Source organism: Sminthopsis crassicaudata, chromosome 4 (assembly GCF_048593235.1).
Source record: "Sminthopsis crassicaudata isolate SCR6 chromosome 4, ASM4859323v1, whole genome shotgun sequence".
Lineage (NCBI taxonomy): Eukaryota > Metazoa > Chordata > Mammalia > Dasyuromorphia > Dasyuridae > Sminthopsis > Sminthopsis crassicaudata.
Window position 1 is genome coordinate 396,526,900 of NC_133620.1, and position 13,540 is coordinate 396,540,439.

At 32.6% G+C, this 13,540-nt stretch overlaps 1 protein-coding gene across 1 annotated transcript in view; it reads left to right on the forward strand.

Annotated features, from left to right (window-relative positions):
- ZBTB18 (zinc finger and BTB domain containing 18) overlaps nt 1–1,931 on the forward strand; it is a 9,122-nt gene extending 7,191 nt beyond the window's left edge. The window contains 1 exon segment of the mRNA XM_074262538.1: nt 1–1,931. This exon segment is cut by the window's left edge and continues 635 nt beyond it. The gene's annotated coding sequence lies outside the window, so the exon portion shown is untranslated.
- Nucleotides 1,932–13,540: the final 11,609 nt, after the last annotated feature.

The window sequence follows — 13,540 nt, forward strand, 5'->3', positions numbered from 1 at the left end:
TCTTCAACATTGCAGTTGTGTTTTAAGCTCTGTAATTTTTTTTTATGATTTTTAAATGCTGTAGAAATTCCCTCCAGTTTTATTAGCCTCTTTACACTTATAAAATTGCATGAATCCTTTCTGGCTATTGGAAACCTGAATGCTTTTAGACCCAAATGGAAAATTTCTGAAATGCTGGATTATCTATTTTTAAACAAGCAGTTGACTTAAACTTTCTGTGGCAACTTCTGGTTTTCTGACAGTTCCCAATGAAAAAAAATTCTGAAAGTACACTGGGATCACTGGGACTCTGTCTTTTGTGAAGGTTTGCTTGGGGATGAAAAAAGGATATTGCAGCTTCAGCAGTGTTGAACTGTGTGTTTAAAAATGTGAATTACTGTTATTGTATACTGTAATTGATTACATGGGCTAGGGGGGGTGTCAAAGAACTTGACAGGGTTGTGTTGATGCTCAGAGTTGAGTCTTGAAAAGTAAATATTAACGCTACAGAAATGCATGAGTTTCAATATATTTTTGTCTTTGTTTGCATTGTATAACTTTAACGAGTGAGTTTAAAATTATTTAATTTCCTTAGGAAAATAGCACCATTTGAAAAAACTGGTGTTATGAAGAACATAAATGCACTGTTTTTATTTTATTTTATATAATTTAAATCTACTTTCCCACTGTCTTTAAGTTGAAGCTGTTAAGTTGAATAAAAATTAAGCTACAAATTGATAACTTAGCTACATAACAAGGAAAATATAAATGTTTACAAATGGCTTAAAGATTTGCATGTGCAGTGTGCATTTATAACAAACTTCTAATTGCACAGAACCCATGCCAGCTCAAAGTTTAGGTATCTACATTTACCCAGTTGAGCATTTTTAGAATTACTACTGCACAAATTGACAATAGGTCATCCTTTTTCTTTTCTTCTCTTCTCTTTCTTTCTCTCTCTCTCTCTCTCTCTCTCTCTCTCTCTCTCTCTCTCTCTCTCTCTCTCTCTCTCTCTCTCTCTCTTCTCCTTTCCTCTCTCTCTCCTCTCTTTTTCTCTCTCTTTTTTTCTTTTTGCTCACCCTTTCTCTTTCTCTTCTTTCTCCTCCCCTCCCCACCTCCCTAACCCTTCCCTCCCATGAAAAGATTCTTTGGACTGAAAAAAGCCCCCAGGCTGAAAGGACTGGGAAGCCTTGATTGACAAGGGGAGGGGGGGAGTTGAGCAGACTATGTGTATCCAAGCAGCCGAGGCTGCAGCCCCGACGTGTGGTTTTTCATGACCAACACACAGGGTGAACGCATTTTGCACAGTGTTTGTTTTCCTGTCTTGCACTTACAAATAAGGTCTATGGGGAGTAGCATGGAAAACGTTTGCTGTTTTTCCCTTTTTTTCCCCTTTGCTTTTGTTTAAAATTTGATCGCCCTTAACTACTGTAAACATAGCCTATTTTTGTGCTTAAGATACTGAATGGAAAACTCCATTGTGTGTTGCTGGACTGTTTTGGAAATATTTGGTCAAATGTGTGTTAATTTGGCTGTAATGGCATTTAAAGCAAACAAAAAAAAAAAAAGCTGTGAAAATGGCCTTGGAGCATTATCTTTAGTTACTTGAAGAGTTTCTAGTTTTTTTTTTTTTTTTTTTTAAATACAGTTTATGTTAAGATACATTTTTATTAATTTAGAGAAGACAATCAATGTCTGTGAGAAAACGGACTTTCTTTTTTTTTTTTTTTTTGTTTTGTTTTTTTGTGGTCATTGTGAGTGATTGCTTTTTCCTCTTATTAGTTTCACATTCTTTCTTTGTTCTAAAACTTAGACTGACATCTAGCTTTGACAATCATAGTACGTTTTATTTTCCTGAGGGGGGAATAACTTATGATGCTGTTTAGTTTTGTACTCTTGGTGTGTTGGTGAATTTTTAAACTGTGCTAACTGCAATAAATTATATGACCTGAGAAGCAGATTCCTGTTGTGTGTTCATTTAAAGTTGTATTATGTATCTCATAAATGGTAATTTTGTATTTTGTGAAGTACATGTTTTTTTTAATAACTTTTATTGACAATTTATGAAATAATTTGACTAAAAAGGATTCATTTGGAAGAGATCTTAAGGTTTTTTTGTCTATCCATATAAGTTACCAAATTCACAAATTAAAAAAGATTTGTGCATAAAATACCTATTCCGGATGTTGAGGTAATTGTCTGGAAACTTATGCTTCTTTTAAATGCCATAAGATTTTTAGCATAATGCTGCTGTTCTACATTACCAATCCAAAAGTTATAAGTCAGTTTTCATGTGTAATTTTACCCTAAATAGATTGGTCAAATCTATTTTCTTGTGTTCTAGTTTAAGTGGAAAATTGAAGGAGACGGGACGTCTTAATTTGGAAGACTGCTTGGCTAATGACTGGAATTCTAGGCAATAAAATTAGCAGCCATTCAGAATGTCTGTATACATGCAGTACCTTTTTGTTATTCAGAGGAGAAAACTCAAAATATTTGTTTTGATTATCACTTTTAAAAATTAATAAATATTTCTCTTAAAAAGGCACATTGCAGAAACTGAACCTAGCTAAATATTCTAATTATTGCTTCCCTGAATGATGGTTTCAAACTTGTCTTGCCTGGGATTTTTGATTTGAGAAACTTAATGCTGGTTAAATTAGACAGTTGATGAGTTTATAAAAAATCTAAAGACGCTTTCATAATAATGCTATCAAATACTTTACTATCATAATAGAGTAACATATCCTCTGGCAGCTTTTACTTCTTTAACATAAACCACTTCTTGAAATATATATAAATTAAATACCAGCTCAGTATTGCTATTTGTACTTAAAACAAAAAAAATCCTTCACTTTGCTTGATGAGTGGAAATTATTTCTTTGTTTAAATTCTAAAGATATTAGTATTATTTTAATAATAAACTTCAGAGGAAGTATGCAAGCTTACTGATCTTGAAAAATCAGTTCAACAGTGGTTTTTAAGTTTAGTAGTGGTCAAAGTGAGAGTCTTCATTGGAGCGCATGCTCTGTTCATAACATATAACTTGGAATAACCTATTTCCTTTTCAGCTTGTTGACTTGGTTTGTATTGCATGCAACTCATATTTGACTGTGATCAAGCAAACACTGTTTCAGATGAAAGGGAAATATATAACGGACTCTTTGCAAACAGTTAATTTCTTGCATAGCTATTAGCCATTAATAAAGCCTTATATTTTTAAGTTTTATTAAAGAATCCTTGCATCGAACAATTAAAAACTGCAAAGACTTGATTGGTATCTGTTCCCTTACCTTTTCCAACTGAGTATCAGGATGACCCTGTTGTTTATCAGTAATTAGTCCCAATATTCTTGTCAAATTAATGGCTGTTTATACTCTTTTAAGGGTCTCCACCATGTCAATAATTTAACATCACTTTTGATTTCATTGTCAGCATCTGCAATTTTAATAGAAATGTATTCCTCAGGATTTAGCATTCAGTAGATTTACATGAGACATTTAAAAAATTATAAAACTGATCTTCCATAAAAGCATATATAAGAGTAAAACCAATTTTTTATAAAATAGGGGAATGAAGCATTTAAAATGGAGAATTTTTAAGTTGCCAAAATAAACATTTTCAGCACAAAAATTTGCCATTCCTATGTTAAGTAAAGGATCCATTCATTTATCATACATGATAAGTTGGAACAAGGAAAAAAGTTTAATTATTTCTACATAGAGATATCAACTTAAATTTTTTTGCTTCTCTCTGCTTGCTAATTAAATACATACTTTTTTATTTTAAACTTCCAATCAGTCAATGTGTACAGTTTAAACTACTCAGAGATACGGGATACAAAAACTGCTTTTTCACCTGTTCAGGGAACTGGGTTGTCTTTTCTGTTGAGGATGCTACTGGGAGTATTAATATGTGTTTCTAGCCTTTCATGAATACTTGCAAAGAAGTCATTGGGTAGATTTTAAAATTCATTACTTGATTTTTAAGTGACTAAAACGGTTTTTGTCCAAGTGTTTTGTTCTAGATGGCTATCAAAGAGGAAGCCTTTTTCTTTTTTTCACAAGATGAGCTCAATACTTGTTAAAAGCTTGCTACTATAAACTTAGCTACAAATACTCAAACTGTAGAACCTTAAATTTTAGCATTTCATCTTAAAATATCACATTTTCTAATCTTGTACTTGCCATTCCGTTAAGACTTAAAAGGGAAACTGTCCTTTGATTTTTAACTTAATTCTACACATCCCTGTATTATGATTAGTTATAAGTATATTCATTGCAATCAAAATTTGTAGATATTAATCCACTCTGTCTATAACTGTTTGATGTTTGTTTCAAAGTTATTTTAGAGGTTAAGAAAGCTATAGTAAATACAATATTTCATTAGGTGTGACCATTTAAATGCATAAGCTCACTGTTTTTATCTACTATCTCCTTTTTCATCAAAATATTAGTTATCGGCATTTTCAGAAATACTTTAATAAATTATTGTTTAGTTTTATTTTAGCTGTCTAGCTGTCATCAAATAGAAATTTTTACAATTGTAAAAATAAATTTGCCCTTAAAATTACTTTACTTGATCATCAAGTAATTAAGTAATTATTTCTATAGGAAGAAATTACTTGTAATCCATTTATAGGAATATCTTTGGAATATAAAGCTACTTATCATAATTACAAATCATGATACTGATGCAAAAGGAAATAATTAAGGTTTATAGCCCAAATATAGAGACTATTTTGATGACAGAAAATACGGTTAAATTTTTCAGGTTGTCCTAATAGTATGGTTTTTGTTGTTGTTGTTGTTGTTGTTGTTTAAATACTTTTGCTTCTCTTCTCTATTAAAGGCTTTAAAATAATCACTTTTTTAAAATAATTAAAACTTTTTGGATTCTTTGTTGATGTACATTGGCAGGATCTATAGAATCTCAAGTCAAGAGTTGCTGTTTTCATATAGCTAAAGTGAGATGTTAAGAGAAAGACAAGTGAATTGGTACCCTACACTGAATCTATCCAGACTGTCCAGTTATAATTTAATGGTTTAATAAGTAAGTCAAAATACTTTAAGTACTAAAGCTCTATGTAGTTGTGGAATTAAAAATTGAGAGAATACCTTTGCCTGAAATATCTAGATAATTGAGAACATATCTGTGTTTCCTATTTGAATTATAAAAAGCCCTTAATTAGTGGTTGTGTGTAGAGATATAACTTGAGTTAAGACAATGACTATTATAACCTAATTTAAAAAAAAAAAATTTTTTTTTTAAAGTTTGTCAGCATCATTTAAGAACTTTTACCCTAATAAACATTTTTTTTTAAGTTACCCAATTTAGTTATGTGGGTCACATTTGTGTTGCTTGTCGAGATTGAGTCGTAATTTGTATTACAAATCTTAATTTCTAGGACTTTATAAGTAGGTCATTGTTATGCCTTCCCTTGACCTAAGCTAGCTACCTCACATACGCTTTACCTAAGGTAAAGTTCTTAAATTCAGGGGAACAATGGATATTCTATTTATTAGCCTAAGGCAAGTGAGACATCTTCCTTTATCCCTCTATTTCAGAAATGGTTACCTTTTTGCCATGGGAAAGAATCTAGTTTCTTTGGCAGGAAAACTCAGTTTAGCTTTAAAATCTATCTTCAGTAAAGTTTCAGTAAGGATATTCAGAATGAGTTTTGACAGGCCAGGGAGGATATCTATGTAGAATGTATAGATAGAACTGATTTATTTGCAGGTATAATTTAATTAAAATTAAATAGCTTTTATTAAGTGTCAGCATGAATTTAATGTATATATAGGAATTTTAAAAGTCATATCAGCATGCCAATACACAGATTTGCACAATGCGTGTTTGGAGTCTCTTCAAGCTACTGCATGAAAAATGTGTTTGAATATTGGTAAAATATTTATAGGGTGGATTAAGTCTGTTGTTTAAACCCATAACATATATGCAATTATACTTAACTTGAAAGAACAGCATGGTCTTGTATACATTGCCTAGCTAAAGCTAAGTTGTTATTTGAAAGCGTTTAAAAAGAATACTAATTATTCATTTTAAAAGCATAAGCTTTAAAATACATATATGCACATATTTCTATACATTTACAAATTTAAAAAGACATTACCATTTTACCTTTTAGGAACATTTTTTCTGATAATCCTAACAAGCTTTTTGTATAACTTTGATTAAACACAGACACATGAGACACACACACACACATGCACACACATACATACACAGGAGCATTATTGACTTTCCATCTGAATCCAGTCTTATTTAAATGCTTTTACAGACTTAAAATATACAGTGACCTTTTCCATGGAATCACTACTTTGGAACTGTTGGGAGGGTTATCATATAAATTAGCTGTTTGGTAAATGTTTAAGTGCCAATTACATATTTACCAGACAGACAGTAATGCTTCCTAAGGATGCTTATTTAGACAATTTTTGGAAAGACATATTGGCACAATAATGTGTAATTAAAACATTTATGAAAACTATTTCTTGCACGTGCACCATAGCTACCATGCTTTTTAAAGTTAGTGCCATTTACTTATATTTAGTGTGAAAAACTCCATTGCTTCTAATTCATAACTGCTTCTCCAATTTATTTACAATCCTAATTGATTCAAAGATAGCCTATAAATATCTTCCAAATAATTATAAAAGATGCTTCTAAACAACTAGTTTTCAGAAGGGTAATCTTAGAAAAGCATGATAGGAGAGAGCAAAGATATAGGTCTAAAACTTACAAGAATTATACCAAGGAAAAAAGTTTAAAGACATCCCATAAGACATAAATAATATCAGCCTCCATTCCCAGGCATTTTTAACTATATGGACATAAACCTTTATCAAAGAGACACAAATACAATGCTTAATTAAGCCTTCCGTTTTATGAAAAGACAACTGTTATTGTCAACATTTTTTCCTAAGTCTGCTTTACTGGAGGTAGAGAGTTTGCCCTTTGTGACTCACTTGATAGAGTGATCCAGAGCAGTGTGGCTTTATCAGTTCAAAGAACAAAGATACACAGCTTAATTTCCCATCCTTCCTACCTAGAGAGCCTTTATCTATGGTTAGACAAATTTGTTTGCTTTTTGACTTTTGAACATTTTAGCTCTGGAAGCAGATTTGAAATGAAAATCAAATTCTAGATCTGATCCATTCATATTTAAGCACCAGAATCCTTAATAGTTATCAACCACTGATGATCTAGATATAGAGAGCATTGAGGCATTTCAGGATTCTCTTTACAAAGTGTGACAATTAACTCCAGTGTCCCCTTCAAATGAAACCTTTTCTTTGAAGGGAAAAAATCCCTAACAACTGTGTATGTGTTAGGGACACAATGAGTTCTTACTTTTTAGGAAAAGTACAAAGTCTAGAAAATGTGCTTTCTCACATTCTATTTATGTTACTTTACTTGAAGGATGCCTCAAAGCAGTATTGAAACAACTTAGATTCAAAAAAGAAGTTGATTAACCAACCAGTTTTCTTTCTAATGAGCTTATCCTACATTAAAATATATTTTAATCAAAATAACAGGCTAACAGACATATTTAACACTAGCTAACTTTAAATGATTGCTAATCATTAATTTAAAAAAATACCTCATGATTACCTAGGGTTTTGAAATTTAGAATTGTATGATTTTAGATCTGGAAGGAACCTTGGAGATTCAAGTTAAAAGAGCTTGCCTGCAATGACATAGTAGAATTGGCATTTGAACCTAGGCTCTTTTTAAATTCAACAAATGTGCCTGCTGTTTGCAGGATACTGCTAGGCTCTGGGGATATAAAGATGAAAAATGGCAGTTCCTGTCCTCTAGGAGCATAACATCTAATCTAATGATTATTGTAGACTTGAAGCCACTGAACATCTACATAAAATGACATTTGGATAGTTGCAATATAACAATAATTGATGTAACAGCTAGTACAGGGCCCAATACCCTCGTTCTTCATTTTCATTCCTCCTTAAAAAAAAAAAAAACAACAAAAAACCCTCAATGTCTGAATGCAACAACAGATTAATCTTTCTGCCTTTCTGATTAAACACAGTACTTTCTTCACAATTACCTTAATGAAACAGGTGATTTAAATATCAGCACATCCATTTTGCAGTTGCAGATAGAGAAACTGAGGCCTGAAGAAATTATATGACTTGCCCAACATCAAGTATATCTAGTAAAAATGGGGATTTTAAATCTAGAACTCCTGATTCCAGGTATAAGTCTCTTTTCAATATACCAATGAGTAAAAAAAAAATTCTAGAAAAGTGAGGCAATCTTAACATTATTTCTTCACTTAGATCTCAATATTTGTATATAATTTTCTTCTCTTTCTCCTAAAAGTACCATAATAGTTATAAGCCTTAGAAGCAAAATAATATATACCATCATTTTGTAGTCCTGGTTCAAGACACATCCTGGAGCAGTTGTTTGAATATAATGCTATGAATAATCGTTGAAATAATTTTTTATTCAAATGACAAGTCACTGACTATAATTCACTGTTTCAAAGTACTCTTATATCTATTATCCATTTTGCACAACATCAACTACTCTCCTATTGAGATTCTGATCTAAAGTATAAGCTTTTGTTTTCTCTTTTTGGGGAGTGGGGGAATCTGGATTTATTACTTTACTGGTAAAGGTGAACTCTATCCATAATATGGATTGGAAACTCAATTATATTTAAAAAGTTGTCTGGTATCACTGAGGTTAAGGGATCTGTCCATAGCCACAAAGTTAATATATGAGAGAAGCAGCACTTGAACCTAGGGCTCTAATTCCAAGGTCTAACAAGACCAAGAGCAGTATGTCACCTGTCCTCCAGCTATCTCTATTTAAGAATAACCGAAACATAAGACTCTTAGAAAGAGTCATAGAAAGAATTTCTAACTCCATTCTTTTATAAATAGGCAAATGCTCTAGGCCATCACAAAGGTAAGTGTTAATAGTTGGGACTAAAAATCCAGGTCTCTTGATTTCCATGTCATTGCATGATGCTAAGCTAAATACTGTAGTTATTAGGTCTCCATTAAAACTTGAGTAATAACAAAGCTACACAACTTTAAATCTTGAAGTCTTAAAATTAGAAAACATTTTAATTCATTTCAACTACCTGAAAAGTCGATGTTAGGATTTCTTCCTCTTTGAAGATAGAAAACATACAAACCTTAAAAAGTTTGTCCTGGAATGTGGAAGATCTGACAAAAGTTGAATTTGAAATTGGGATTTTAAGGCTTCTATAATTTTTTAAATAAAATATTTTTTTAATTTTATATCATCTAGATTTGTCCTTGTGTCTCCTTCCTTCCCCCCCTTAGAGAATTATCCCTTAAAATAATGATAAAAAAAAAAAGGCAAGAGAAAAATCCATTCATCAAAAATATGACTTTATATGCAATATTCCGTACCTGTGGACCATGTCTAATTTCTGAAAATAAGACAAGGAAAGTATGTTCTCATATATTTTTAGGAGGACCAAACTCATTCCTTGAAATTTTATAGGCTTTATTTTTTATTATTTTATGGTTTTTTCTCTATGCACATTACTATAGACATTATATTTGTTGTTTTCCTGATTGTTTATTTAACTTTACATTAGTTTATGTAAGTTTTTTCCATGCTTCTCTGTATTCATTATTTCATATAGCACAGTAATATTCCATTACATTCATATACCACAAATTTTCATCCTATTTTGGTTCATCTAGTTGGACATCTATTTTGATTTTAGTTTTTTGCTGCCACAAAAAGTGCTACTAAAAATATTTTGCTGTCTGCAGAACCTATCTTTTTGTCAGTGGCCTCTTTATGATATACACCCAGTAGTGGAATATTTAAATTCAAAGAAATCTTCTTTTAGCCACTTTTCCTGCATGATTCAAAATTACTTTCTAAATTATTACTAGCAATTCACACTCCACCAATAATGCCATAGTGCACTGTCTTTTCACAACCCTTCCAACTTTGTTCCCATTTTTTATTATCTTTAAAGCTTCTAGGATTAATAAAACATTTTGGGTTAAAAAAATCTAACTACATCTAATGACTTCTAGCTATGTGGAAACTTAGAACTTTGACAAAAAGGACTTTGAAATATGCTCATTTTCCATTAAGACTTTCATGAAAAGAAGGAAGATAAGGATAAAGGATGGATGGATGAATTGACACTGTAGTTGAGAACTCATTTCTAAATGTGTTTTGAGGGGCATTTTTTGATGACTATATCATGCCCAAGTATCACTAGGACCAGGATCCACCAACTTGAGTCTTAACCTCCCCCAATTTCAGAGTATCCTCTTCCCATAGTTTGGAGCTAAGTAAAATAAGACTGCATGGGTTGCCAAAGCATCCAACTTGTACACACACAATATGGAAATACTTGTGGGATAAGACTCCCTTGATGAATGATTATGCTTTTTTGGGATTGCTAAAGAAATAAAGGGGGCTGTATGACCCTGGGCAAGTCACTTAATCCCAATTACCTCAGGGGAAAAAAAAAGTAAAAGGGGGAAAAATATATTGGAATATGAGAATAAAAGCCAAAGAAAAACTTCAAGCCTTTAGTAGCTGCTAAAATGGAAGAAGTGAATATTTCTTCATTTAATTTGAAAAGGAACTATAGTTTCTTGGAATTGCATTTTCATTTCTCTCCAAGCATCATCTATCTACTTGAAGGAATTGTCAAATGAGTCCAGAGAACTAAATGCCTGGTCCTGATATTTTGGTGGACCAAGGAAATTTTTATTCTCCTGAGTCTCAATTTCCTCATTTCTAAAGTGGGGATAATTTCACAAGGTGTAAATATCTAATGAAAGGGCATATATAAAAAACCTTGCAAACAGAAAACTTGTACAAATGTGACTTGCAAGTAATATTGTTAATATTTACGTTAATAATATATTCAAGACTCAGCATTTCAAAGGTAAGGTAGAGAAAAATCCTAAGAGACCTAAAGTCTTTTGTTCAGTTTCCAACCCAGACACATTAATTGCTGTTTAAATCTAGAAAAATAATTTAGCCTCTCAATGTCCTAAGCAACTCTTAAAGGCTATAGGTTATAAACTTGTTGCTGATCTTTATTGGTAAAGGGAACTTCCTCTCTGAGTATTTCCTATACCAAAGAAATCATAGGATGGGACCACTCCCCCCAAACAAGATAAAACATTATTATACCTCAATTGTTCCATTTGTAAAATGGAAATATCTGATATCTGTCTTTACTCACATCTTGAGGATATTGTACAAACGAACATGAAAAAAAAATTTTTGAGCCCTAATATAATGGATAAAGAAGTAGACTTGGAAGCAAAAAGACCTGCTTTCAAATGCCACCTCAGGGACTTATTATAAGCTTTGTAATTCTGACCATGTCATTTAACCTAAGTCTTAGTTTCTTCAATTGTAAATTGAAGGCTTTGTACTCTATGACCTTTAAGGTCCCTTCAAGCTCAAAACCAATGTTCCTATTTAAGATAAATATCAAATATTTATGAATAGCTGTTTTTTTCTAACAAAAATTTTTTATAGTTTTTTCAGTTCTTTTCATCATAGGTTATTGTGAATAATTGCATAATATTTACCGAGCCCTAGTAACTTCTGTGCTCTACCCCCTGAGGCAAATCAGGAATCAGGAAGGCTCATCTTTATGAGCCTTTTCAAATCTGGCCTCTAACACTGGCTGTGTGACCCTGGTCTAGTCACTTACCCCCATTAGTCTCGGTTTTCTCATCTGTAAAGCGAGTTAGAGAAGGAAATGGTAAACTCTCCAGGATCTTTGCCAAGAAAACCCCAAATGTCTGAAAACAACTGAACAAATATTACCTTGAGCTATTCATCTCTCTACCATGCATGAAGGAATTTGTTTTTTAATAAACTATGATATTTCAAAATATAGTAATAATTTTTAAAAATCATTGTCAGATATGTCCTTATGTTTATAGGCTCCTTAGATAATTTATATCACAGACAATAAAGTATAAAGTACCTGCTATGTTCCAGGCATTATACTACCCATTGAATATACAAAGAAAAAAATTATTCAGTTCCTGCCCTCTAGGACCTTTCATTCTTTTTGGGAAAACAACATTATACTTAGAAGTATAAGTACACACACAAAAACCACATCTACATACAGAGTAATTTCAGAGGTTAGAGGAGGAACCCCTAGGATCTGGACATGAAAGATAGTATATTTAAAGGCATAGGGGAGAAATATATAATCAGCCTAGACAGTAGCTTGGAGCTAGGTGGTAAATAACTTTAAAAACCAAATGGAAGCATGTATACACACACACACACACACACACACACACACACACACACACACTTTTTTTTTCCAATAAATTTCTCAGAGTCCTTTATAGTCTATCTGATGCAATTAATCCAATATTGTAGGGCAAGGATCAACAAATTCTTGCATGGTATTTAGTAAAGTTCTCATGACCCCTTGCGGTTTTTTGGCATGGGAATAGTAATTAACATTTATATAGTGCTTTAAAATTTGCAAAGCACTTTCCCTTGAGTTCTTTCATTTCATTGTACCAAAAACTACAGATATAGACTTAGGCCCATACCTGTAGTGCTAGAAGGGATCTCATCCTTTTACAGACAAGGAAGCTGAGTGGTTGGATGTGATGTCTACATTAACACAACTGCTGAACCTTGTGCAACTATACAGTATATTAGATAGAATGTCCAACTGGGAGTCAGGGAGACTCATCTTTCTGAGTTTAATCTGGCCCCAGACACTTACCAGGTATATTACTTAGACAAGTCACTTATCCCAATTTGCCTCAGTTTCCTCATCTATAAAATAAGCTGGAGAAGAAAATGGCAAACCACTCCAGTATCTTTGCCAAGAAAATCCCAAAATGAGGTCATGAAAAGTTGGATATTGTCTGAAGTGACTGAACAGCAACAACAAACCAAAGGCTCTTGACCCTTTCCAAGTCTAATTTGTATTTCCCCTAAAATCTATGGCCCCATTCCCTTTTCCTTTATCTCTTCTCCCTCCTTCCCTCACCATCTTTATTGGGGAACCGAATTTTGCCATTTCCTTCTCTAATGGATTAAGGCAAACGGAGATGAAATGACTTGTCCAGAGTCATACAGCTAGTTAAGTATTAGAGGCCAAGTTTGAACTCATATCTGCCTAACTCCAAGCCCAGCATTCTAATCCATAGAACCACCTAGCAGTCTTGGATCTACACTTAGTATAGACAGTGAAAAATGTGGTACCTCAGGAAGAACAATGATTCTGCATTCAGAGGACCAACATTCAAATCCTGCTTCTCTGTTATTTAGTACTTATATATGATTTTGGGCAATCCCAAACTTCCCTGGTCTCATTTGCTCTATTTGTAAAAAAAAAAAAAAAAAAATGAGGAGGTTGGTCCTTTCTAAAGTCCCTTTCACCTTTTACCTGTGAGCCTAAGGAAGGCTGCTTAATAGTGGAAAAGTCCTTGGGGTCAGAGTAGGGGAGGAATATATACAATAAAAATTCACAACAGAGGGAAATGTAGTGCCATGGTATGATGCA